The sequence below is a fragment of the Camellia sinensis genome, chromosome 5 (genome assembly GCF_055761805.1).
Source record: "Camellia sinensis isolate YWXY chromosome 5, ASM5576180v1, whole genome shotgun sequence".
Taxonomy (NCBI): domain Eukaryota; kingdom Viridiplantae; phylum Streptophyta; class Magnoliopsida; order Ericales; family Theaceae; genus Camellia; species Camellia sinensis.
The window spans coordinates 169,325,528-169,352,082 of record NC_138965.1 but is presented as its reverse complement, the minus strand read 5'-3'; positions in this window follow the sequence as shown (position 1 = coordinate 169,352,082).

Genomic DNA, 26,555 nt, shown 5'->3' with positions numbered 1-26,555 from the left:
TTCAAGGCCTAAGGGTGGTCAACAACCCTCAAACAACAAAACACTCTTAATAAACAATAAAGAGGGCCTAAAAACAGAACTTTTTTATGTTATACAATAAGCACAAAAACAGCTCTAAGACAGGTGGAAAATCAATGCAAGAATGGGGAATAAAGGTGTAAGTTTCTTACCCTTGTAGTCCTCTTCAACAATGGTGCTCCAATGGCCTCCTTTGGCTCCAAACCAGTCAAAAAACTCAAGAACAAGCCTTTAGAACCCTAGTTTCAAGAGGAAGGTGAAACACTAGGTGTTTGTGTGCAATAGTAAGACACAAAGCACCTAGTGAACAAAATGAGAGGGAAAGAGAGATAGAGTGTGTATCTAACTCTAACCCTAGAACTCAAACCCTAACAATGGCTGTTCTTGCTCTCAAAATATCCTAAGTCTCTAACCAAGCCTCCTCTTCTTGTTACAAGAGAGAGCCTCTCTCTATATGTCTTGTAAAGCTTACAAGACAAGCTTTGCAAGAGGGAGATCCCTCCATACACGTGTATGGAGGGATGCAAAAGCAAGACAGCTGTCCAAAAATATCTGCAAAAGCAGATGAACAGCAATCGGCCGGCCAAAAATGCCATCTTGGCCAAAAAGAGTGCCGACCGGCACAAAATAGTGTTGACCGGCAACAAAAGGTGCCAGCCGGCAAACTACATTGCCGGTGGCAGCAAACACCAGCCGGTGGCCTCTAGCCACTGCCGGTGGTGGGTGGGGGATGGTCTACAAGCCCTACCCTGCCTCTCAAAGGCAAGATGCAAGTGTTTGGTGCAAAATCAGACACTAAACGGTCAACTTCGGAGATCCTGAGACAAGGCGCGCGAGCCGAGGCCTCCGGGAACTCCAAACGAACACAAACATGGATAATCACCGAGTGTTCAAACGGTGACGTCCAAGTCTTGAGGACGGTCAAAAATGGGGTGTCTACAGTTGCCCCTCTTTGACAGAACTCGAAAGTCATAACAATGACGGGAGTGAATGTCAAAGCCCAGAGACGACCCATTTTTGACAAGGCCGAAGACTTAGACAAACACGCAAGACAATCAAGATATGCGCCCGAAGGCAGGGGAAAAATGCAAGACAATGCACAGGGCCAAACATAACTTATGATCATGCAAAGAAAGCTGTAACGAAGCATACATGCGACAGTTTTAAGCTAGCATACCAAACTACACTACAATGCAGAAAGGATGTAAGAGAATTATGGAATTCTCAATACGTCTCACTCGGAGGATACAATACCTGTGCGGCTCGTCTGGTTGCACCAGCTTCAAACGAACCGTACATACAATATCGTGCCTGCAAAAAAAACAAACTTAACAGGTTCAATATCGTTAGCAACATGCAAGACAATGCAAATGTGGATGCAAAACGAAATGCAATATATACAAAACAATGTATAAACAATGCAAATGAAGATGCAATGTAATTGAAACAATGCAAGCTACATGCAAAGCATTTGAATCGTGATCCAATCACGAGCGGTTCGAAACCGCACCTATGTCAAATAGATTGATGGAGATGACAAGTCTGTCTACCACAGAACGGTCAACTGAACTGTGAGCATTGTAGACAGACACAAGAATAAGTATTGGGTGGAATTGACATAAGTGGGGAGACAACCCGCTGGAGAAAGGACAATGATCCTAATGCCGGATGCAAAAATTACACTACAATGTAATATATATGGATATGCTAGGAAGATGGCAATGGATATGGCACGCAGGCCAAACCAAATCTTGCCTAGGAAAGGCATGTACACGTACGAGCCATGTGTAACACAGAAAAGGTGCCGCAACCCTCAACCAACATATCGGCGCGATACACATGCAGAACTGTGTTTTAACATGAACAGTAAGGACACATACCGGACCAAGCTCAACCTGGAAAGGGGCAAGCCATAGGCGGAAGGTGATGCAGCGAATGCATGCAAACTACAATGCAATATCTACAAATATGCAATGGAGTGGATATGGATACAATGGATATGGCACGCAAGCCAAACCAAATTTTGCCTAGGACAGGCATGTACACGTACGAGCCATGTGTAACACAGAAAAGGTGCCGCAACCCTCAACCAACATATCAGCGTGGAATCGGCGCGATACACATGCAGAACTGTGTTTTAACATGAAAAGTAAGGACACATACCAAACCAAGCTCAACCTGGAAAGGCGCAAGCCATAGGCGGAAGGCGATGCATTGAATGCATGCAACCTACAATGCAACATCTACAAATATGCAATGGAGTGGATATGGATACAATGGATATGGCACGCAAGCCAAACCAAATTTTGCCTAGGAAAGGCATGTACACGTACGAGCCATGTGTAACACAGAAAAGGTGCCGCAACCCTCAACCAACATATCAGCGTGGAATCGGCGCGATACACATGCAGAACTGTGTTTTAACATGAAAAGTAAGGACACATACCAAACCAAGCTCAACCTGGAAAGGCGCAAGCCATAGGCGGAAGGCGATGCAGTGAATGCATGCAACCTACAATGCAATATTTACAAATATGCAATGATGCATGACAATGCAACTATTTACGATGATGTGTGACAATGCATGTTTTTTTGCTCCCTTTTTTTGTTTTTGAAATGCAAATGATGTATAAAATGCATGTTACATGAAATGCGCGACAACACGCGGCTTTCGAAGTGTACAACAATGCGAACACTAAAGGTCTTACACCTTCCAAGGATTTAAGGTCTCCTAGACCGTACGTGTTTAAGGTCTCGCCAGACCATCCGCAAAATGTAAGTGTGACACACATGCCACACGGAATGCAAAATGAAACAAATGAGATACGTGTGTCTCATAAGATGCAAAAATGATACAAGTGGACTTACACGCTACGCGAAGCCGGTTTATATTCAAAACAATACAATGTACTAACAAGTACAAGTGAGATGCGCAAGATAGCGCGAATGGATGCATGCAAGATGCAATTGAGGTGCACAAAACAGTGCGACGGTTTGAAATGCACAAAACAGTGCGACGGTTTGAAATGCACAAAACAGTGCGACGGTTTGAAATGCACAAAACAGTGCGACGATTTGAAATGCACAAAACAGTGCGATGGTTTGAAATGCACAAAACAGTGCGACGGTTTGAAATGCATAAAACAGTGCGATTGATATGCGATACACATAGGGCAACTTTTGAATTTAAAAGGATACAAAAAGGATACACCTTGCATGGGTTGGAGTGCTACGCACGGCAGATGCAGTCCGAAGTCAGAACGGAGGCCGGTTGAGCGTCGGGAATGCACTTTCTTGCACTTTCTTGAGCCATGAAGACCAAAAACAACTCAAATGGCCTAAACAAGGCTGTGGGAACATCACCGGCCGGGAGGGGAGGCCACCGGCTGGCCACCGGCTGAAAAACAATAACATCGGCACAAAAAAGTGCCGGCCGGCACAAAACATTGCCGACCGGCAAACAGTTGCTGAATCGGGGCAGTTTCGACTTTTCACTTCGGGTGTTTTAAAATAGGGTTTCAAAACCCTATTCCTCACTTCCCTACCGTCGAAATCTCTTGCCCCCTCTCTCTAGAGTGTTTCTCTCTCGCTTTTCGCCCGTTTCTTCGCGTTCTACGCCCATTTCGTCGTCAGATTCGCGATTCTCTTCGCGTTTCGGACATTTTCCACCGATCACATTTTCGTTTCGGTGCCTCGTTTGGCGTTCCCGCCTTTTCGGGGTTTGTTCCCTTCGTTTTTCTCTTCATTCCTGTGCCTTTTCACATTCCGGCCTTTCCGGCCATTCCCGACCCTCTCGGGAGTCGACTTTTCGGTTGACTCTTCGTATTCCGGCCCGGTTTTCCTTCCTCCGGCCATTTTCTCATCATTTCTGATATGGCGGACGACATTCCACGTGGCGGGACTCCCCCGGACCACGAGATGGATCCCGGGGTCGAGCTCTTACCACTGAGCGAGCGCCCGTTCGACCCGGCGACCTACCGGCCGGCGATCCATGTTCTGCCCCCAGACGGCCTGCGTCAGTTCCGGAGCTTCGAGAGGCATGTGGCGCCTGAGCTACTGCTGCGTGAGCCTACCTCCCACCTTTCATTCGGCACTTCCGAGGTAACTCTCTTTCTTCCGTTTTACTTTCCGCAATGTAGGATACAAAAACTGTCATAGTTAGTTGTATTCTTTAACTGCTTGAATCTGATATACCGTAGACTGTAGTTGACTGTAAACATACATACAACTGATATCTGTTTGAGACTGACACATGCACACACACTGCACTAATCCTGAATCATTCAAACACACCGCACTCACTGTATTTTACTGCATATACACTGGCACCCAGTATTTGTCTGAATTTGTCAAACTTGCACACATGCCATATCTGTTCTGAAACACCCAAACACGTTGACACAGCACACGTATTTCACTGCAAGCACACCGGCACCCGGTATTTGCCTGAAACTGACAAACTTGCATACATGCTATATCTGTCCTTTCAAAACTGCATTTTGAATGTTGTTTTGCCACCGTTATTTTCTGTTTGCAGGAGGGTTCCCATACCATTCGCGGGTATGGGAATACTGGTGCACGGGAGTGGTATGATGAGCTCCCTGATGCGGTCCGACGCATCGTGGACCGAGCGGGCTTCGGGACCTTCTGCCGAGGGCTCTCCAGATTGTCCACATGCAGACCTCTCCTCGCTGCTCTGGCGGAGAGGTGGTGGGACACCACCGATTCTTTTCATTTTTCTGCAGCAGGGGATATGACGATGACCCCTCATGATTTCTCGATGCTCACTGGCATCGGGGTAGGGGGGATCCGATCCCTTTAGACACAGATATGGATGAGTGGACCGCCGCTCAGGTCCATCTACTGGAGGAGGCGCCACCCCTAGCTCGCCGAGGTTTCGTCCGATACTCCTGGTTCGAGGTCCAGTTTCGGGTCCAGCCCGTGTTGGAGGAGGAGGCGCAGATGACCCCGGAGGACGAGGAGAGGTATGCTCGCGGCTTCCTCATGTTCCTGTTCGGGACTACCATTTTCGCCGATCGGGCGAACACCGTGCCTCTTTGTCTTCTCAGCGCACTGGTGGACGTCCGGGACATCTTGCACTATGATTGGGGCGGCGCTGCTCTGGCCACCCTTTACGGGTACATGAGCTCGGCTTCTCGCGGCAGCGGCCAGCTGCTTGGAGGCTACTGGCGGGCTTGGGAGGTACATTTCTTCTCCGCTTTTTCATTCCTGTCTCGTACTTTCTGTACTCTGTACACTGCACACACTGTGGTCTGCTCTATACTTGCTGTATATTGTACACACGGCACACACATACATTCTGCTTTACACTGACTGTACACTGCTCACACTGTACACTGTAAACAATACACTGCACAACACACGGCTCTGCTATTTCTGCTTTATTCTGTATATCCTGCTTTATCTGATGGTCATACTGACATCTGTTTTGCAGTTGTGGGTTTACGCCTACTTTCCTAGGCTTGCCCCCGTGCCAGTTGCGGAGACTCCCCTGGCCGTTCCCTTCTCGAGTCGCTTCGACGGGAGATGCACCCGGCGACCACGGGAGACGTTCGGCTTCTTCCGCCGATATTTCGACACCATCACCCCCGCGGAGGTATGCTTTACTTTCAGTTCATTTAAGCTTCGCTTTCCAACTATATATTTCAATAACAGTAGATAACAAACTATCTGTCATTTTCAGATCACATGGCGGCCGTGGGCTCCTATGCCGGCGGCGATGCGGGGTCGGTTCCCTGGTGCGGAGGAGACCTCGCGTTTCCGGATTCTGCTTGAGGGCCCGGTCTGTCGGGCTTGGTACCTGGGGGAGCGTTTTCTACGCCAGACCCTAGGGTTACCTGAGCAGATAGTCCCGGTTCCCCCTCCTGCAGACATGAGGGAGACCGAGGAGCTGACCACTGAGCAGCTGGATGATTACTCCATCGGCTGGGAGGAGGCCGGCTTCCGAGGCACCGGTGACTATCAGGAGTACGTGCGGACGTACCTGATGCGCCCCCTGAGCGGCGGTCGAGCAGAGGGGGCCAGGCCTGTGGCATCGGCGGCTGGGGCCGGAGCGGGAGCAGGGGCTGGATCTTCGAGGAGGGCCCGGGTCCGTGGTAGGGGCAGAGTGCAGGGAGGACGGGGAGTTGGCTGGCCTGCCCTGCCTGCTGTACTGACTTTCCAGGGGCAGGGTGGGTCGACCTATCAGATCCCCTTCGCCCCTCCACCGGCTGGTCACGAGTTCATTGATGTCCCCGACTTACCTCCGGTACGTATTACTGCATTTTGTACAGTTATTCATTTCAGTTTACTTGATATTCCACAGAATATTGATGCATCTGATACTTTTGCAGGCTTCTTCTGGGTACACCCGTCAGTCGTTGGCGATGAATGCCTCGATGATGGGGATGCTCCAGCGGACCTTTGATCTCCTGGCCCTCTACAGCATACCGGTATGTCCTTCTGACATTGGCCTCAAACCACTCATACACTACTTTGCATAATCTGATTCGTGGCACCACACCTGATACACTGATCTCACAGCATCTGGCACACTGCATACACTGTATTCTGCACTGTACTCTGTACTGATAAACTGCTCACGGCATTCTCATACTGTACTCATATACTGCATTCTGCACTGTTAAACTGCTCACGGCATTCACACACTGTACTCACACACTGCATTCTGCACCTTTAAACTGTCTACAGTATACTGATGCATTTCCCTTTTTGTGTACTTTTTCAGCCTCCTTTCCAGATTCCTATGGCAGGAGGCGCTCCAGCTAGACCTTCTGTCCCTGCTCGGGGGAGAGATGAGGAGGGCAGGATATTTCCTCGTACCAGGGGAGGGCGTACTCACGTCGGGAGTAGCTCGCGAGCTCCAGTCCCGGACGATGACGACGACGAGGAGTCAGAGGCGGAGGCAGAGTCATCGGAGGAGGAGATCGGAGACGGTTCTAGCTCGGGCTCTGACGACGACGCTGATGATGCTCCTGGACCCTCGTCCAGGAAGAGGACCGGGACAGACTGACGGCCCTTGGAGTGCTCGACACAGATGCGGACTTTTGCTATCTTTTCTTTCTTTCTTGTACTTTTCTTTTTGGTTGGTAGATAGATTACCTTGTACTGCCGCAGGCAGGTTTTGTTTCCAAAACTTGTACATTTGAAAAGCTAATGAAATGAAACGGACTTTTTATCTGAAAAAGTGTTTACATTTACACATTTCATGCATTGCATCGCATCTCATCATGTTACACCTCAATGTAAATGAAATGATTGGTTATCTGAAAATTGAACACTTGCACTGTAATAATCAGATAACTAAACAGCCAACAGCAAAATAACCCAAGCAACCACTGCCTGATTCTGGACACACAGCCCTTGCTCTACTGGGGACTAATCTGCACACAGCCCATAACACAGCATTCGATTCATTCTGCACACAGCAATTCTCAAACAAACAGCCCAATCTGACAGGACGGACCTCAAAGATGGAACCGGTTGGAGTCGAGACACGTTCAAATGTAGAGAATGGCACAGCATTCTGAGCATAAGCGATTTTTGAAATCGAATGAGGGTTTTTCAAACCGGGATATCGAGCCTACCACTGAACACAGCGGGGAGGACTCAAACAAAGAGGTACACGACCTAAACACAACGAGGCACGCTCGGGAGAGACTCAAAACAAAAGACGAGACCGTCAAATGAAAGAGACACGACACACAGACGCGTAAACGAAGATGGGAGACCTCAGACCACGAGGAGCCAGTTCAATCTGGGTATTGTTTCCCACCCTTTCTCATTTGTGATCCTCACATTACTCGACTCTTAAGCTCGGATTTTCTCTCAAAACCCTTTTCCTCACTTTTCTCTCAACTTACACCTCTCTATTCTTCAATCTCTCATTTTTCATCCCTCCCCGGGGTGATTGATGGATAAATTGCAGGTTGTGGACTCCTGCCCAGCATATTCAGCTCGCGGCTACTTCTTCCGACATCGTCTAATCAATGCCTTGGATGAGGGATGGTGGTTCGCTTGGATGTGCCACTTGTCCGCAGACCGTATTGCTTGGCGGTGCCCTTGGTTGAACCTTCCGGCAATGAGTTACAATATGCCTCGGCAGACTGGGATTCAACTGGTTGGTCTCACTCATTGTGTATTCTATTTCCCATTTCGAATTCGACGCCAATTTGGCCATGATCAGACCTGCCCGCCAGAGGGGATAGAGTATCCTGTTGCATTTCCAGCCCGAGGCGCGCAGCTTGCTTGGCAGGCCACTGCGTGGAGGATGAGGGAACTCCTGGCCCCCGCTCCTACTTTTAGTTGCACTTTGTCTGATGAGTGCATAGATTGGCTCAATGAAGAAGCACAGATCGGGCCCAGCTTGGCATCAGAGGCTTCGACCAGCTCTGGGAGGGGGCGCAGGGACACCTGACTTAACCATGCCCTAGATTTATTGCTTTATTAGTACTTTCAAGTTTTCTCTTATGAATGTAATAAAAAAGCAACTTCAATTGTATGTAAGAGCAGGAGAACTCTGTTTTGAAATCAAAGAAATTGAAAGTTGTGGCACTGAAAATTTTCCACCTTGGTCCAAAAATGGTCAAAGTTGTAAAGAGATTATTTGAACAAAGTCAGCTTATATTAAAACTTTTCAAAGATATTTTTGATATGGATCAGAACTGGACACGTCTGAGATCTGTCACTGGAGATGCACAACCCCAGATTCCTGCAACTGGAAAGTTGCCCCTAGTTTGAAGAGCGCCGCAGCGCTTCATAGCAACGGAAATTTGCCCCTAGTCTGAGTGGCACTGCACCGGAGATTCCAACGAATGCTGATGAACAAAGATGGCTGAGATGATCAAATGGACAAAGTTGATCGGGGAAGTGTTATGGCTGAACTTCAGGATGAAGCTGCCTACGTATCCCAAACATGGGAATCAAGCCTTACATAGTTCCGGTTAAGGTACACTCGAGTATTTTAACCTTCACTTTTTTTAGGCTCTTACTTTTGCCAAGGCGCCCAATGCGGGTTTTCGACCTTGCGAGCTTCTTTTCATTTTCTATTTCTTCTTTTTTTTTTTCTTTCTTTTCCTTTTTTGTCTTTGCATTTTTTTTTTTTTTTTTTCTTTTTTGTATTTTTTGCTTTTTTGTATTTTTCTCTTGCTCTAACTTTTGCCTGGGCCGCCCTTCCGGGTTTTCGGCCCAGCGAGCCTCTCAAAGGGTAAAAGTGTAGCAAGTCCATGCCAAATGGTTTCTTGAAATTGAAGCCTCTCTGTGTCTAGGAGAACAGCTGTTGCACTGATTTGCGGAGAATCCATCAGGGTTACTCTACGAGCTTCTTCCGGCGAGATCTACTCCTTCCGATTCGGCTTTAGTGCTTCTTGCTCGAGGGCTGTTAAAAACTGGCCACACGGGTCTCCATGGCGTTTGTCCGTTGAACTTTCTGAACATTCTGAACGGGTTCAAACTCGGAAAACAAATAGGTTGAATCTTGAGGCTGAGAGCGATCCTAGGCTGCGCAATCTCAAGAGCGATTCCACACAGGTCTTCGCAGGGCCGCGTAAAATATTTGCTTTTGAAAGTTTTTAAGAAGGCGACGAATCGCTCGCGCCGAAGATAGTGTGGAACCAATCTGGATCAGGCCAGGGTCCTTCTCAGTACTCACGCCGACAAGCATGGCTTTATTCATAAAAAGGCTTAGCACGCCTCTCTTTCTCTCAAAATGATCAAAATTTTACAAAACCCGAGGAATTCCTTCCTCTTCGTTTTTATCACCGCGGTGTTCAAAAGTTTGTTTTTTTTTTGAAAAACTTAGGTTAATGCAATGATTTTGGCACACAGGAGAGCAGGCGAGATGTTCTGTCAGCCCGATCAAATTCTCTGGTCCTTATGCTGAAAGCAAGCATGAAGTTGAGATAGCAACAGCTGTTTCAATCGGCTCCGTTGGTGCAACTGGCCCCTCGGTAGAGACAGACTCAAAACAAAAACAGATAATAATAAAACAAATCGGTGTTCGGGACAACAACCCCAGAATCACCTGGTATTATATACAACGGGGACTGACTCGATACAATCAGACAGACCCTTAAGCAAAAAAGACTGACTCAAGACAAAGAGACAGACTCAAAACAAAAGACTGACTCGACATCCAAGCCAAGATTTACAAAACTCGATTTCACCGATGCTCAAAAATGCGTGCCAGACGCTTCATCCAAAATGTACCAAATGTTGCCCGCAGGCGGTTCACTTTACATACTCGCAGTATCTGAGCCCTCGAAATCCAACAACTGAGTGGTGACGGGCTTGCCCGAGGTGGGTGGTAGGATAACCTTGTTATCAATCAAATCCTGCACTTCATGACGAAGGCGGGAACATCCATCGGTACTGTGACCGGACTGTTGATGGTACGCGCAGTACAAGGTAGCATCATGAGTGGCGGGGAGATTCTTCGGGAGTGGCCGGGGCTCCAAAGGCTTAAGATGCCCGTTCTTTGCCAATATTAATAATGCCCTAGACAAAGGCATGTGGAGATCGTGAAAGACCCTGCGCCCTCGGGGCAGGTACTTTGTAGTTTGAGGATTCTTGCCAGATGCGCTGGCGAAAGGATCAGCTGGCGCTGCCTTGGCTTTTTGAACTTTTCCCGGTGCAGGGTTGGGAACTACAGGAATTGTCTGGGCATGACGGGGCCCGTCCCGGTTTTCTGCCTGGCTTGAACTGCCTTTGATTGGAGCGGGGAAAGCATCATCTACGGCTTTGGTCACTATTGCAGACGTTTGTTGCTTGTTCATCCCTCTGACTTTCAGAGCCTCGACTGCCCACAGCAGTTGCTCAATGGGGTCGGCATCTATCTTTGCCTTGTCTTTTCCTCTGGCCTCAGCCTGATCGAGGGTCGGGGTTGACGTTGGCATGTCGTGGCTATAGCCGGAAGCCACCTCTGGCTGGCTGAGCTCTATCACAATCCGCCCCAGTAGCGGGGGCTCCTGTGGTACAAAATTCCCGGCATATGGCGCCGCTGGCGGTGAAGTCGACATTCCATAGGCGAGGTCTGCCACAGACCTTTGGAGATCGCCTATCATCCCCATCAATTCGAAGGCGGTGGGCTCACGAGCCTGGTATAACTGGGGAGCCCAAACTGGGTGCACAACGGGCATCCTGGGCGGGTGTGACATACTGATGCTGGCTTCACTCTGTGGAGCGGTCCCCTGCTCCAATGCAGCCGTCATAACCACAATTTCTTCTGAACTTTGTGTCGCCATAAATCTTGCCTCAGCAAAGGGGAGACACTGGCTGTTCTGTATCAACTCTGCAACTCTCTGAACTGAAAGAAAAACAGGCAGCATTTCAGCCCAAACTGATCAATTACGGGTGTAGCCAAACAACTGTACCCTACTGCTGATCACTGTTCCCAGATTTCTGTTCCCAAAAACTGAACCCGATACCCGCAGATAACTGATTCCTGATAACTGATTCTGACACTGGTGTCCCCAGGTTTGATACTCAAACTTGCAAACTGACATGTGCGTTCCCTGTAGAGCAACACTCTAAAAGCACATAGCAAGTAAAGAGAACAAAACACCCCTATGTTGGGGTAGGGTTTCCCTGTCCTATTTTGTCAGGAACTAGGGTTTCACTACGCACACAGCGGTTTTCAAACAACTTAGCATCGGGTAAGCAACCTGTCCTAGCTTGGAATGGTCACTATGGATCCGAATATGCACTAGGTCGAATGGTCAAAAAAAGGGTGCCCCGGTAAACCGGGGTTTGTGTTCCCATACTGTCAGAGCCCATAGCCGGTCAGCCTTATGGACATGTCTTGACAAGACAAGCCTCCGGCAAACCGTTCATGAATGGCAGATGGCAAACACTGTGTTCCTAGGCGCACCAATGCACATGCAATGCAAATAAACACATAAATGAAATCAAAACAGGATATCATGAGTTCGAGTCAAGCTCTCTAAAATCCCCAGCAGAGTCGCCAGAAACTGTAACAGCGCCCGCGTGGGGGGCCTCGCTACTACAGTTCGGACTCTCGATTTTTGTTGTCGCGGTTCTTAATCTAAACCAAAGAGTCCAAATCTGGCAAATCGTTTTGAGAAACAGATTTTTGAAAAAGTAGTGCCAAACATGGACTGCTTTGCCAGATACAGAGTCGCCACCTAAATTTTTTAAAATGGGGGAATTTAGGAAACCCTGACTCGGTGCCGAAGGCCACATGTCCGTCATCACCGGAGTTGTCTCGGCTCGGGAGCTTGGGTACGATCGGGGAAGGTCAGCTATGAGCACCCCCTCTCGCCCGGTCCGAAGACCGGCCTCTACTAACCGTGATATCCGTTTTTGAAAACTTTATGGGTTCTTATCCCAATTGTTAGCCTAGAATTACTACGTTATGCGCACAGCAAACAAGTATAGACTAGATTGCCTAATTTGGAAATAAACATTGCATATCCGTTCGGTTTGAAAATGCTTTGGAATTTGCTACTCGCAAGTAGGCTAAAATACGGATTTCAACGAGTTTTTCCAACTCAAACAATCCAACCTTCACCCACAGGCATTCAAGCAGTTATAACACATAAGCATCTAGCCACATGTTAAGCATGCTGTCATGGTAACATTCACACTCATGTGATATGCTAAAGCGGAAATACTTACATCGTACTCCATGCCAAAACAAAGAACTCGTTAGCAAACATGCATGATCCAAGTCCATGTTGAGTGTCTAATGCATCGCATACAAAATGTTACTAGAATAGGCTCGGCTTATCCTAAACATGTTATGTGAAAATGCACAATTATCACGTATTCAGTTTGGGAGTTGAAGTATTGATGCAATTAGCGTGATGTACCGAGCCTAATGCATGCAACACAAATGCATGGATGCACACATGCATAGCATGAAGTATGCTAAATTAAACGTGCCCTAATACTAACCATTAAAGCGGGTAAGTAAAAGGGAAGAAAGAAGTGAGGTTGGAAGACATACACACCACCCACACACACTTATTACAGATTTGCCCTCGCTCGGAGGGACCAAATAAATATTACAAATTAATTAACTACGCAAGCTAATTAATATTACAAATTAACTAATTTAATTAACAAATTAAATAAATTAATTAAAACGGGAAAATGCCTCGGGAAGCGTGCCGCCATGCGCAAGCTGCCTCTGTTTTCCTTCCTTTCCTCCTCTGGAGGCTGTCAAAACCTCAGGACTGATCCCTTGGACAGAGAAGATCACCACCGGCTGATTGAAATTGCCACCGGCAGTGTGGTATGGCCATCGGCACAAAATTGAATCTGTCGGCAGAGAAAATGGTGCCGGTCAGCACATTACACTGCCGGTCGGCAGAGTATTCCTGCAGAACCTGCAACTCACAGCAACAGAGGGAAAAACAAGGCATGGCAGCATATTTCAAGGCATGTATGCACCAACCATGTCTCTTATCATTGTGATGACTCAAAGGGACATGTGCCTCGGTTCTTGGACCACCAATCACGCATTTCCATGCATGATGGCCCAAGGAACCAAGCATGCAACTTTGATTTCAAATGTATGCAAACCAATCAAACAAAACTCCCAATCCCTATCACCCAAGTCAAGGGACAAGGAATGCATGCAAGATGCAATGCAACCTAGGCATACAAGCTAAGGATGCAACATGGCATGGCAAAGCACTTATGCAAGCATGCAAGCATACATATGGCGATGCAAATAGATGGAAAGGTGGTCTTATACATGAATTAGGCAGCTCTAATAAGGCCTAAAACAGTGGCCAATGTGCTAAAAAAGTGAGGGCTAAGTGGCATGCACACACACATGCACATAAGGACCAACGCTTAAGCACAAATCAAACAACATTCAAGCACACTTGAAAGAAGGAAACATGGACAATTAGCATGCAACATAAGCCCTAAAATCATGCTATAAAATGATGCCAAATCAAGTTATAAATCAAGTCAAGCATGCAACAAATGGCCTAAGTGTTCAAAGTAAACCAAAATGGCATTGAGCTACACTTAACAAGACCAAACAAGGCATGCATTAAGCGACCAAAAACAGGTTTATAGCACGTTAAAACAAGGCTAAAGGACTCTTTAGATGGCATCTAAATGGCCCAAATACAAAGGCATACACCATGGCCAAAACATGGAGCATTGCAACACATGCTTTCAAAGCATTAAAGAGGCATGCAAGGCAATCAAACAAGCATGGTAATGGGACTGAAATAGCATGTAGGATGATTCCAAATCATCAAAACAATGCAAAGATGGCATGCTACACATGCGCATACTCAAGGCCAACGAGCCCAAATTCAAAGGAGCTATATAATGCATGCTAAAATCGACCCAAACACTTATGGACAGACCTAGAACATGGCAAAATAAGCACATAATCTTCACAAGACTAAGCCTAAAACATGCTCCAACAAAGGCTAACAACCCAAGGCACATTAAGGCATAAACAAGGCATTACATGGCAACTATGCTAAGTATGCATGGAGTTCCAAAACCAACTTGAAATCATGTTATATTATGAATATATAAGATGAAAAATAAACCAAATATGCTCAACACACACTCAAGCATAGGCTTCCTTAAGAGGCCAAAATATGCCCTTTTCAAGGACAACAAGGAGAGGGGATGGCCCTCTCCTTCTTAGGACTTCAAAGCATCATCTTCACCACTGAAATCCCTCAAGATTTCAGTGGTGAAGAGACCTCAACACCAAAATCCCGGAGCTAGCACAAAATGGCTCAAAATGAGGCCTTTTGAGGCCTAAGGGTGGTCAACACCCCTCAAACAACAAAACACTCTTAATAAACAATAAAGAGGGCCTAAAAACAGAACTTTTTTATGTTATACAATAATCACAAAAACAGCTCTAAGACTAGTAGAAAATCAATGCAAAAATGGGGGAAAAAGGGACTAGAATCTCACCCTTGAAGACCTCTTCACAAATGGTGCTCCAATGGCCTCCTTGAGCTTGAATCCAACACCAAAACTTCAAAACAAACTCTTTGGAACCTCAGCTCCAAGAGGAAGGTGAAACACTAGGTGTTTGTGTGCAATAGTGAGACACAAAACACCTAGTGTACAAATAAGAGGGAAAGAGAGATAGAGAGTGTATATCGAACCCTAACCATAGAAAAACCAGAGCTTGGTCTGTATTTTCCTCCCTCAAAAATGTCTAAAAGCTCTCCCCTTGCCTTAGAGAGAGTTCCTCTCTATATGCCTCTTGTAAAGCTTACAAGACAAGCTTTGCAAGAGGGAGATCCCTCCATACACGCGTATGGAGGGGAGCAAAAGCAATACAGCTGTCTAAAAATATCTGCAAAAGCAGATGAACAGCAATCGGCCGGCCAAAAATGTCATCTTGGCCAAAAAGAGTGCCGACCGGCACAAAAAAGTGCTGACCGGCAACAAATAGTGCCGGCCGGCAAACTATATTGCCGGTGGCAGCAAAAACTAGCCGGTGGCATCTAGCCACTGCCGGTGATGGGTGGGGATGGTCTACAAGCCCCATTTTGCCCTTCCAAGGCAAGATGCAAGTGTTTGGTGCAAAACCAGACACTAAACGGTCGAGTTCGGGGATCCTGAGGCAAGGCGCGCGAGCCGAGACCTCCGGGAACTCCAAACGAACACAAACAAGGATAATCACCGAGTGTTCAAACAGTGACGTCCAAGTCTTGAGGACGGTCAAAAATGGGGTGTCTACAGTAGAGCGCCCTTCTGGCAAGTACGTCGATGACGGGGGAGAGACAGAACGCCTGGCTCAACTGTGCCCCTAGTTCATCATTTTAACCATTCTTTGTTTTTGCTTTCTACTAAAACAGTTTTGATCAAAATGAGAGTCGGATTAACGTACTTGTTCGATTTTTGATTTGAAAAGTATGCGAGTCAGGCTGCAAGCACTGAAAATTTTCATTTTTGGGTCCAAGACAATGGTCCAGTTTTGGAAAATGGAATAGTTTTCGAGAAAATAGTCAACCTCAGTAAAAATTTTCAAAAACTATTTTTCAAACAGCTGATGCTCAACAAGCATGGAACTTACTCTTCGAGATGCGCAACCTCGGATCGGAGGCAATGGAAAATTGCCCCTGGTTTGAAGGGGGGTGGGAGGCAACGGAAAGTTGCCCCTAGTTTGAATGGCGGCTCGTGGCAACGGAAAGTTGCCCCTTGTTTGGGATGGTGCCGCAGCAATCTGTAAACAGTCTTCATTGGCGGTGGTCGAGCTTTTGGACACAGCGATGACGGAGACGGTCACAACACATATATGGACACAATCACCTTGAAGGGTGTCGGCCACTGGACTTTGGGATGAAATCGAAACCATTGCATGGACTGAGACGCTATGAAAGCGTTGGGGGCTGGACTTCATGATGAAGTTGCCTACGTATCCCAAACATGGGAATCAAGCCTCACGTAGTTCCGGTTAAGGTACTCTCGGGTATTTTAACCTTCACTTTTTTTTAGGCTCTCACTTTTGCCAAGGCGCCCAATGCGGGTTTTCGACCTTGCGAGCTTCTTTTCGTTTTCTATTTCTTCTTTTTCATTCTTTTTTTTTCTTTTCTTTTCTTTTTTCTGCTTTTTTTTTTTTGCTTTATTTTTTCTTTTTTCTTTTCTTTTTTTTTCTTTTCTTTGCATTTTTTTTTCTTTTTGTATTTTTCTCTTGCTCTAACTTTTGCCTGGGTCGCCCTTCCGGGTTTTCGGCCCAGCGAGCCTCTCAAAGGGTAAAAAGTGTAGCAAGTCCATGCCAAATGGTTTTTTGAAGTTGAAGCCTCTCTGTGTCTAGGAGAACGGCTGTTGCACTGATTTGCGAAGAATCCTTCCCGGTTACTCCACGAGCTTCTTCCGGCGAGATCTGCTCCTTCCGATTCGGCTTTGGTGCCTCTTGCTCGAGGGCTGTTTCAAAACTGGCCATACAGACCTTTCACGGCGTTTGTCCGTTGAACTTTCTGAACGTTCTGAACGGGTTCAAAGTCGGAAAACAAATAGGTTGAATCTTGAGGCTGAGAGCGATCCTAGGCTGCGCGACCTCAAGAAGGATTCCACACAGGTCTTCACAGGGCCGCGTAAAACATTTGCTTTTGAAAGTTTTTAAGAAAGCGACAAATCGCTCGCGCCGAAGATAGTGTGGAACCAATCTGGATCAAGCCAGGATCCTTCTCAGTACTCACGCCGACAAGCATGATTTCATTCATAAAAAGGCTTAGCACGCCTCTCTTTCTCTCAAAATGATCAAAATTTTGCAAAACCCGAGGAATTCCTTCCTCTTCGTTTTCATCACCGCAGTGTTCAAAAAGTTTGTTTTTGGAAAACTTAGGTTAATGCAATGAGTTTGGCGCGCAGGAGAGCAGGCGAGATGTACTGTCGACCCAATCAAATTCTCTGGCACTTATGCTGAAAGCAAGCATGAAGTTCGAGATAGCAACAGCTGTTTCAATCGGCTTTGATGGGTGTAACTGGCTCCTTGGCAGAAACAGACTCAAAACAAAAACAGATAATTATAAAACAAAACGGTGTTCGGGACAACAACCCCAGAATCACCTGGTATTATATACAATGGGGACTGACTCGATACAACCAGACAGACCCTTAAGCAAAAAAAGACTGACTCAAGACAAAGAGACAGACTCAAAACAAAAGACTGACTCGATATCCAAGCCAGGATTTACAAAACTCGGTTTCACCGATGCTCAAAAATGCGTGCCAGACGCTTCAAAAATACACCAAATGTTGCCCGCAGGCGGTTCACTTTACATACTCGCAGTATCTGAGCCCTCGAAATCCAACAACTGAGTGGTGACGGGCTTGCCTGAGGTGGGTGGTAGGATAACCTTGTTATCAATCAAATCCTGCACTTCATGACGTAGGCGGGAACATCCATCGGTACTGTGACCGGACTGTTGATGGTACGCGCAGTACAAGGTAGCATCATGAGTGGCGGGGAGATTCTTCGGGAGTGGCCGGGGCTCCAAAGGCTTAAGATGCCCATTCTTCGCCAATATTAGCAATGCCCTAGACAAAGGCATGTGGAGGTCGTGAAAGACCCTGCGCCCTCGGGGCAGGTACTTTGCAGTTTGAGGATTCTTGCCAGATGCGCTGGCGAAAGGATCGGCTGGCGCTGCCTTGGCTTTTTGAACTTTTCCCGGTGCAGGGTTGGGAACTACAAGAACTGTCTGGGCATGACGGGGCCCATCCCGGTTTTCTGTCTGGCTTGAACTGCCTTTGATTGGAGCGGGGAAAGCGTCATCTACAGCTTTGGTCACTATTGCAGATGTTTGTTGCTTGCTCATTCCTCTGACTTTCAGAGCCTCGACTGCCCACAGCAGTTGTTCAATAGGGTCGGCGTCTACCTTTGCCTTGTCCTTTCCCCTAGCTTCAGCCTGATCAAGGGTCTGGGTTGGTGCTGGCATGTCGTGGTTATAGCCGGAAGCCACCTCTGGCTGGCTGAGCTCTATCACAATCCGCCCCAGTAGCGGGGGTTCCTGTGGTACGAAATTCCCGGCATACGGCGCCGCTGGCGGTGAAGCCGACATTCCATAGGCGAGGTCCGCCACAGACCTCTGGAGATCGCCTATCATCCCCATCAATTCGAAGGTGGTGGGCTCACGAGCCTGGTATAACTGGGGAGCCCAGACCGGGTGCACAACGGGCGACCTGGGCGGGTATGACATACTGATGCTGGCCTCACTCTGCGGAGCGGTCCCCTGCTCCAACGCAGCCGTCATAACCACAACTTCTTCTGAATTTTGTGCTGCCATAAATCCTGCCTCAGCAAGGGGAGACACTGGCTATTCTGTATCAATTCTGCCACTCTCTGAACTGAAAGAAAAACAGACAGCATTTCAGCCCAAACTGATCAAACACGGGTGTAGCCAAACAACTGTACCCTACTGCTGATCACTGTTCCCAGATTTTTGTTCCCAAAAACTGAACCCGATACCCGCAGATAACTGATTCCTGATAACTGATTCTCAACAATACTGATTCTGGTGCCCTCGGGCCTGATACTCAAACTCGCAAACTGGTATATGCGTTCCTGTAGAGATACACTCTAAAAGCACATAGCAAGTAAGAGAGAGCCAAAACACCCCTATGTTGGGGTAGGGTTTCCCTGTCCTATTTTGTCAGGAGCTAGGGTTTCACTACGCACGCAGCGGTTTTCAAACAACCTAACATCGGGTAAGCAACCTGTCCTAGCTTGGAATGGTCACTATGGATTCCGAATATGCACTAGGTCGAATGGTCAAAAAGGGTGCCCCGGTAAACCGGGGTTTGTGTTCCCATACTGTCAGAGCCCATAGCCGGTCAGCCTTATGGATATGCCTTGACAAGACAAGCCTCCGGCAAACCGTTCAGGAATGGCAGACGGCAAACACTGTGTCCCATACTGTCAGAGCCCATAGCCGGTCAGCCTTATGGACATGCCTTGACAAGACAAGCCTCCGGCAAACCGTTCAGGAATGGCAGACGGCAAACACTGTGTTCCTAGGCGCACCAATACACATGCAATGCAAAGAAACACATAAGTGTAATCAAAACAGGATATCACGAGTTCGAGTCAAGCTCGCTAAATTCCCCAGCAGAGTCGCCAGAAACTGTAACAGCGCCCGCGTGGGACCTCAATGCTACTACAGTTCGGACTCTCGATTTGTGTCACGGTTCTTAATCTGAACCAAAGAGTCCAAATCTGGCAAATCGTTTTGAGAAACAGATTTTTGAAAAAGTAGTGCCAAACATGGACTGCTTTGCCAGATACAGAGTCGCCACCTAAATATTTTTTATGGGAGAATTTAGGAAACCCTGACTCGGTGCCGAAGGCCACATGTCCGTCATCACCGGAGTTGTCTCGGCTCGGGAGCTTGGGTACGATCGGGGAAGGTCAGCTATGAGCACCCCCTTTCGCCCGGTCCGAAGACCGGCCTCTACTAACCGTGATATCCGTTTTTGAAAACTTTATGTGTTCTTAACCCATTCATTAGCCTAGAATTACTATGTTATGCGCGCAGCAAACAAGTATAGACTAGATTGCCTAATTTGGAAAGAAACATTGCATATCCGTTTGTTTTGAAAATGCTTTGAAATTTGCTACTCGCAAGTAGGCTAAAACACGGATTTCAATGAGTTTTTCCAACTCAAACAATCCAACCTTCACCCACAGGAATTCGAAGCAGTTTTATCATATAAGCATTTAGCCGCATGGCAAGCATACTGTCATGTTAACATTCACACTCATGCGATATGCTAAAGCGGAAATACTTACATCGTACTCCGTGTCAAAACAAAGAACTTGTTAGCAAACATGCATGATCCAAGTCCATGTTAAGTGCCTAATGCATCGCATACAAAGTGTTGCTAGAATAGGCTCGGCTATCCTAAACATGGCATGTGAGAATGCACAACTATCACATATTCAGTTTAGAATTTGAAGTACAAATGCAGTTAGTGTGATGTACCGAGCCTAATGCATGCAATACAAATGAATGCACACATGCATAGCATAAGGTATGCTAAATTAAACGTGCCCTAATACTAACCATCAAAGCAGGTAAGTAAAAGGGAAGAAAGAAGTGGGGATTGGGAGACATACACACCACCCACGCACACTTATTACAGATTTGCCCTCACTCGGAGGGACCAAATAAATATTACAAATTAATTAACTACACAAGCTAATTAAATATTACAAATTAATTAATTTAATTAACAAATTAAATAAACTAATTAAAGCAGGAAAATCGCCTCGGGAAACGCGCCGCCATGCATAGGCTGCCTCTGTTTTCCTTCCTTTACTCCTCTGGAGGCTGTCAAAACCTCAGGACTGCTCCCTTGGACAGAGAAGATCACCACCGGCTGAATGAAATTGCCACCGGCAGTGTGGTATGGCCATCGGCACAAAATTGAATCTGTCGGCAGTGAAATTGTTGCCGGTCGGCACCTTATACTGCCGGTCGGCAGAATGTTCCTGCAGAATCTGCAAATGACAGCAACAGAGGGCAAGGCAAAGCATGGCAGCACAATTCAAGGCATGTATGCACCAACCATGCCCCTTATCATTGTAATGACTCAAAGGGGCATGTGCCTCGATTTTCGGACCACCAATCACGCATTCCCATGCATGATGGCCCAAAGAACCAAGTATGCAACTTTGATTTCAAATGCAATGCAAGCCGAATCAAACCAAAGTCCTAATCCATATCACCAAATCAAGGGACAAGGAATGCATGCAAAATGCAATGCAACCTAAGCGTACAAGCTAAGGATGCAACATGGCATGGGGGCAAGCTTATGCAAGCATACAAGCATACATATGGCAATGCAAATGGATGGCAAGATGGGCTTATACATGAAGTAGGCAGCTCTAATAAGGCCTAAAACAGTGGCCAATGTGCTAAAAAGTGAGGGCTAAATGGCATGCACACACACATGCACATAAGGACCAACACTTAAGCACAAATCAAACAACATTCAAGCACACTTGAAAGAGGGAATCATGGACAATTAGCATGCAACATAAGCATTGAAATCATGCCAAAACATGGTGCCAAACCGAGCAATAAATCAAGCCAAGCATGCAACAAATGGCCCAAATGCTCAAGGCAAGTCAATGGAGCATTGGACTACACTAAGCAAGACCAAACATGGCATGAACTCATTGACCAAAAACAGAGTTTTGGGACATTAATTTAAGGCCCGAAGGACCACTTAGATGGCATCTAAATGGCTCAAAACAAAGGCATGCACAAATGGTCAAAACAAGGAGCATGCAACACATGCTTCCAAAGCATTAAAGAGGCATGCAAGGCAATCAAACAAGCATGGAAATGGGACTGAAATGGCATATAGGATGGTCCCAAATCACCAAAACAATGCAAAGATGGCATGCTACACATGCACATACTCAAGGCTAACAAGCCCAAATACAAAGGAGCTATATCAAGCATGCCAAAATCAACCCAAACAACCTAGGACAGACCTAGAACATGGCAAGATAAGCACATAATCTTCACAAGACTAAGCCTAAAACATGTTCCAACAAAGGCTAACAACCTAAGACATGTTAAGGCATAAACAAGGCATTACATGGCAACTATGCTAAGCATGCATGGAGTTCCAAAACCAAGTAAAAACATAAGCATAACATGACATATTAAGCATAAAAAGCAGCCAAGTCATGGTCAATGCACACTCTATCATGATGCTCCCTCAAGAGGCCAAAACATGCCCTTTTCAAGGACAACAAGGAGAGGGGGTGGCCCTCTCCTTCTTGGGACTTCAAGGCATCATCTTCACCACTGAAATCCCTCAAGATTTCAGTGGTGAAGAGACCCCAACACCAAAATCCCGGAGCTAGCACAAAATGGCCCAAAATGAGGCCTTTCAAGGCCTAAGGGTGGTCAACAACCCTCAAACAACAAAACACTCTTAATAAACAATAAAGAGGGCCTAAAAACAGAACTTTTTTATGTTATACAATAAGCACAAAAACAGCTCTAAGACAGGTGGAAAATCAATGCAAGAATGGGGAATAAAGGTGTAAGTTTCTTACCCTTGTAGTCCTCTTCAACAATGGTGCTCCAATGGCCTCCTTTGGCTCCAAACTAGTCAAGAAACTCAAGAACAAGCCTTTAGAACCCTAGTTTCAAGAGGAAGGTGAAACACTAGGTGTTTGTGTGCAATAGTAAGACACAAAGCACCTAGTGAACAAAATGAGAGGGAAAGAGAGATAGAGTGTGTATCTAACTCTAACCCTAGAACTCAAACCCTAACAATGGCTGTTCTTGCTCTCAAAATATCCTAAGTCTCTAACCAAGCCTCCTCTTCTTGTTACAAGAGAGAGCCTCTCTCTATATGTCTTGTAAAGCTTACAAGACAAGCTTTGCAAGAGGGAGATCCCTCCATACACGTGTATGGAGGGATGCAAAAGCAAGACAGCTGTCCAAAAATATCTGCAAAAGCAGATGAACAGCAATCGGCCGGCCAAAAATGCCATCTTGGCCAAAAAGAGTGCCGACCGGCACAAAATAGTGTTGACCGGCAACAAAAGGTGCCAGCCGGCAAACTACATTGCCGGTGGCAGCAAACACCAGCCGGTGGCCTCTAGCCACTGCCGGTGGTGGGTGGGGGATGGTCTACAAGCCCTACCCTACCTCTCAAAGGCAAGATGCAAGTGTTTGGTGCAAAACCAGACACTAAACGGTCAAGTTCGGAGATCCTGAGACAAGGCGCGCGAGCCGAGGCCTCCGGGAACTCCAAACGAACACAAACATGGATAATCACCGAGTGTTCAAACGGTGACGTCCAAGTCTTGAGGACGGTCAAAAATGGGGTGTCTACAAGGGGTCACGCTCAAGCGTCGATTACTCCGCTCGAGCGGACATGCAGACAAAGGATACCCACTCGAGCGTGGACTACTCCGCTCGAGCGGACTGCAAAACATGCCAAAAGTGCTAGATGCTCGAAATTTACGCTCGACGGGCGCTCAACAGCCGCTCGAGCGTAAGACACAAGGTCCCGCTCGAGCGTCAATTCTTCCGCTCGAGCGGACATCAAAAAAGTGTAAAGTGCTGGGAGCACGAATTTCACGCTCGAGTGCCGGTCACCCCGCTCGAGCGTGAGTTCAAAATCTGGGATTTCCAGATTTGAACCTCAAGCTCAAATCAAGTTTCAATGTATCAAATTCGATCCTTTTGGGCCCATTTTTTGGAAAACGCCTTAAAACCCATAGTATAACATATTTCAAAGCTCAATTTGTAAAATCAAGGCCCAAAGGTAGTTCAAATAAATCCAAATTCAAACCAATTTTTATGAACAAGATAACATGGGACATGCATGACTTTAAATAACTTCCAAGCCTCAAATACATGCTCTAGTGAGCCAACTCTTACAAAAACAAGATGAAATCATGGTTTATAACAATAATATGAACATGCATGCACCAATTGCCATGAAGTCAACATCAGAATGCAAGGATATAGACATGCATGCAACAATTAAGCCTTAATTCAACAATCTATTCCAATTTTTGACTTAGCTCTTTAAACTATCATGATCCATGCTAGATAGAACTTAAATACACAATTAAGAAGGCAATTATTCTACCTTAAGTTTTGAATTAGAGGTATGGAGGCTCAATGTTGCAAGTCTTTTACAATTTCCTCAAGTTTCCAAGCAAAACCCTCTAGAACAATTCAATCTCCTAACTCTCTCTCTCTCTCAGTCGGTTTGTCTCTCAAATGGACAGAGCAAATGTTGTGTTTAGGTGTAATGAAGCTTCAATATGTCTTAGATAGTGGCCCACCAATATGGTTTTTTGGTAAATAATGCAACTTATGCCATTTATCAATATTGATCCAATTTAATCATATCAAAACACATTTTTAATTAAATACACCATAAAATCACATAAAATCTAATTGACACAGAACATCAATCAATTTCAAATCCGGCCGCCGATAAGGCCTTCAATTAGCAGTTTAAACACAAAGACATGAACAGATAATTTGGCAGGCAAACAGATAGAATTGCAATTTAACTAATATACTCAATCAATTCGGCTTCAGTTTTCAATCAGTCAGTCAATTAACATATTTAGCCTCAGTTTAACAGTAATCAATGCCTTATCAGTAAACAGTGGTGAGGGTTATTACAGTCTCCCCTCCTTATAAAGAGTTTGGTCCTCCAAACTCGAATTACCTTCGTTCTGGAAGAAAACTAGGATTCAGTGGAAACAGTTCAGGATATCTTTTAGCCATGTCATCTTCCCTTTCCCAAGTGGCATACACGCCACCATGGTTTTGCCAATCAACTTTCACTAATGGGATCTCTTTGTTTCTCAACTTCTTGATTCGTCTGTCTATAATCTGAATAGGTCGTTCCTCTTAAGTGTAGTCATCACTCAGTACTACACGAGTAGGCTCTATCACATGGAAAGGATCCCGGAGGTAGTCCCTCAACATAGAAACATGGAACACATTATGCATATGTTCCATTTCAGGAGGAAGCGCAACTTGATACGCCACCGGATTGATTTTCTCAATAATCTCATACGGTCCGACGTATCTCGGCACCAGCTTGCCTTTAACTCCAAAACGAGTCTAGCCTTTCATTAGTGTCACTTTCACAAAAATGTGATCACCCACTTCATATTCTCTGTCTCGCCTTCGGACATCTGTATAAATTTTCTGTCGGCTCTGTGCAGTTTTCAGTCTCTGTTGTATCAGTTTTACTTTCTCAGTCGTTTCATATACAATCTCGGGCCCAAGCAAAGGCCCATCTCCAACTTCTGCCCAGCAAATCGAAGATCTACATTTTTTGCCATACAATGCCTCGAAAGGCGCCATACCAATACTTGAATGGAAGCTGTTGTTGTAGGCGAATTCAGCCAATGGCAAATGGCTTTCCCAGTTTTCTTGAAAATCAAGGACACACATTCTCAGTAAATCCTCCAGAGTCTGGATGGTTCTTTCTAACTGGCCATCTGTCTGAGGATGGTAGGCACTACTCAGTCTCAGTTCAGTACCCAATGCAGTCTGTAGGCTTTGCTAGAATCTCAATGTAAACTTCGAGTCCCTATCAAAAACAATGGACACAGGCACTCCATGCAGTGTAACAATCTCATCAATATAGAGTATAGCCAATTTGTCCGCATTATAAATTGTTTTGACAGGTAAGAAATGAGCAGATTTAGTCAGTCTATCAACAATAACCCAAATTGAGTCCATATCTTTATTGGAGCGAGGTAAACCAACAATGAAATCCATGGTGATATGTTCCCATTTCCACTCCGGTATAGGTAAGGGCTGCAGTAAGCCTGCGGGTCGTTGATGTTCGGCTTTGACTTCTTGGCAATGAAGACATTTTGATACAAAATCAGCAATTTCTTTCTTCATTCCCGACCACCAGAAATTCAGTTTCAAATCTTGGTACATTTTTGTATTCCCTGGATGGATAGACAGTTTTGAATTGTGGCCCTCTTGCAGAATTCTTCTTTTCAGTTCAGAATCATTCAGTACACACAATCGTCCTTGAAATTTCAGTACATTGTTCTCAAATTTGAAATCCGGTTTCGGTTTAGATTCTCGTTCATCGATGATCTTCTTCAAGAAGTCATCCTGTTGCTGCCTCTCTTTAGTCTCTTCAACCAGTGCCGGTTGAGCAGAAATAGCAGCTATTGTTCCGCCTTGTTCTCGCAAAACAATCTCAATTTTGAATTTCTCAAGGTTACAAAGAAACTCTTTCTGTTCGGTGAGTAAACAGGCTAAGTTCCCGATCGATTTCCGACTCAATGCATCGGCAACGGTGTTGGCTTTCCCCGGATGGTACAAAATCTGTAAGTCATAATCTTTAAGCAGTTCTAGCCATCTCTGTTGTCTCATGTTCAGTTCTTTCTATGTGAAGAAATATTTCGAACTTTTGTGGTTGGTATATACTTCACATGTCACCCAATAAAGGTAATGGCGCCAGATTTTTAAGGCAAACACCACTGTAGCAAGTTCCAAGTCATAGGTCGGGTAGTTCTTTTCATGCGG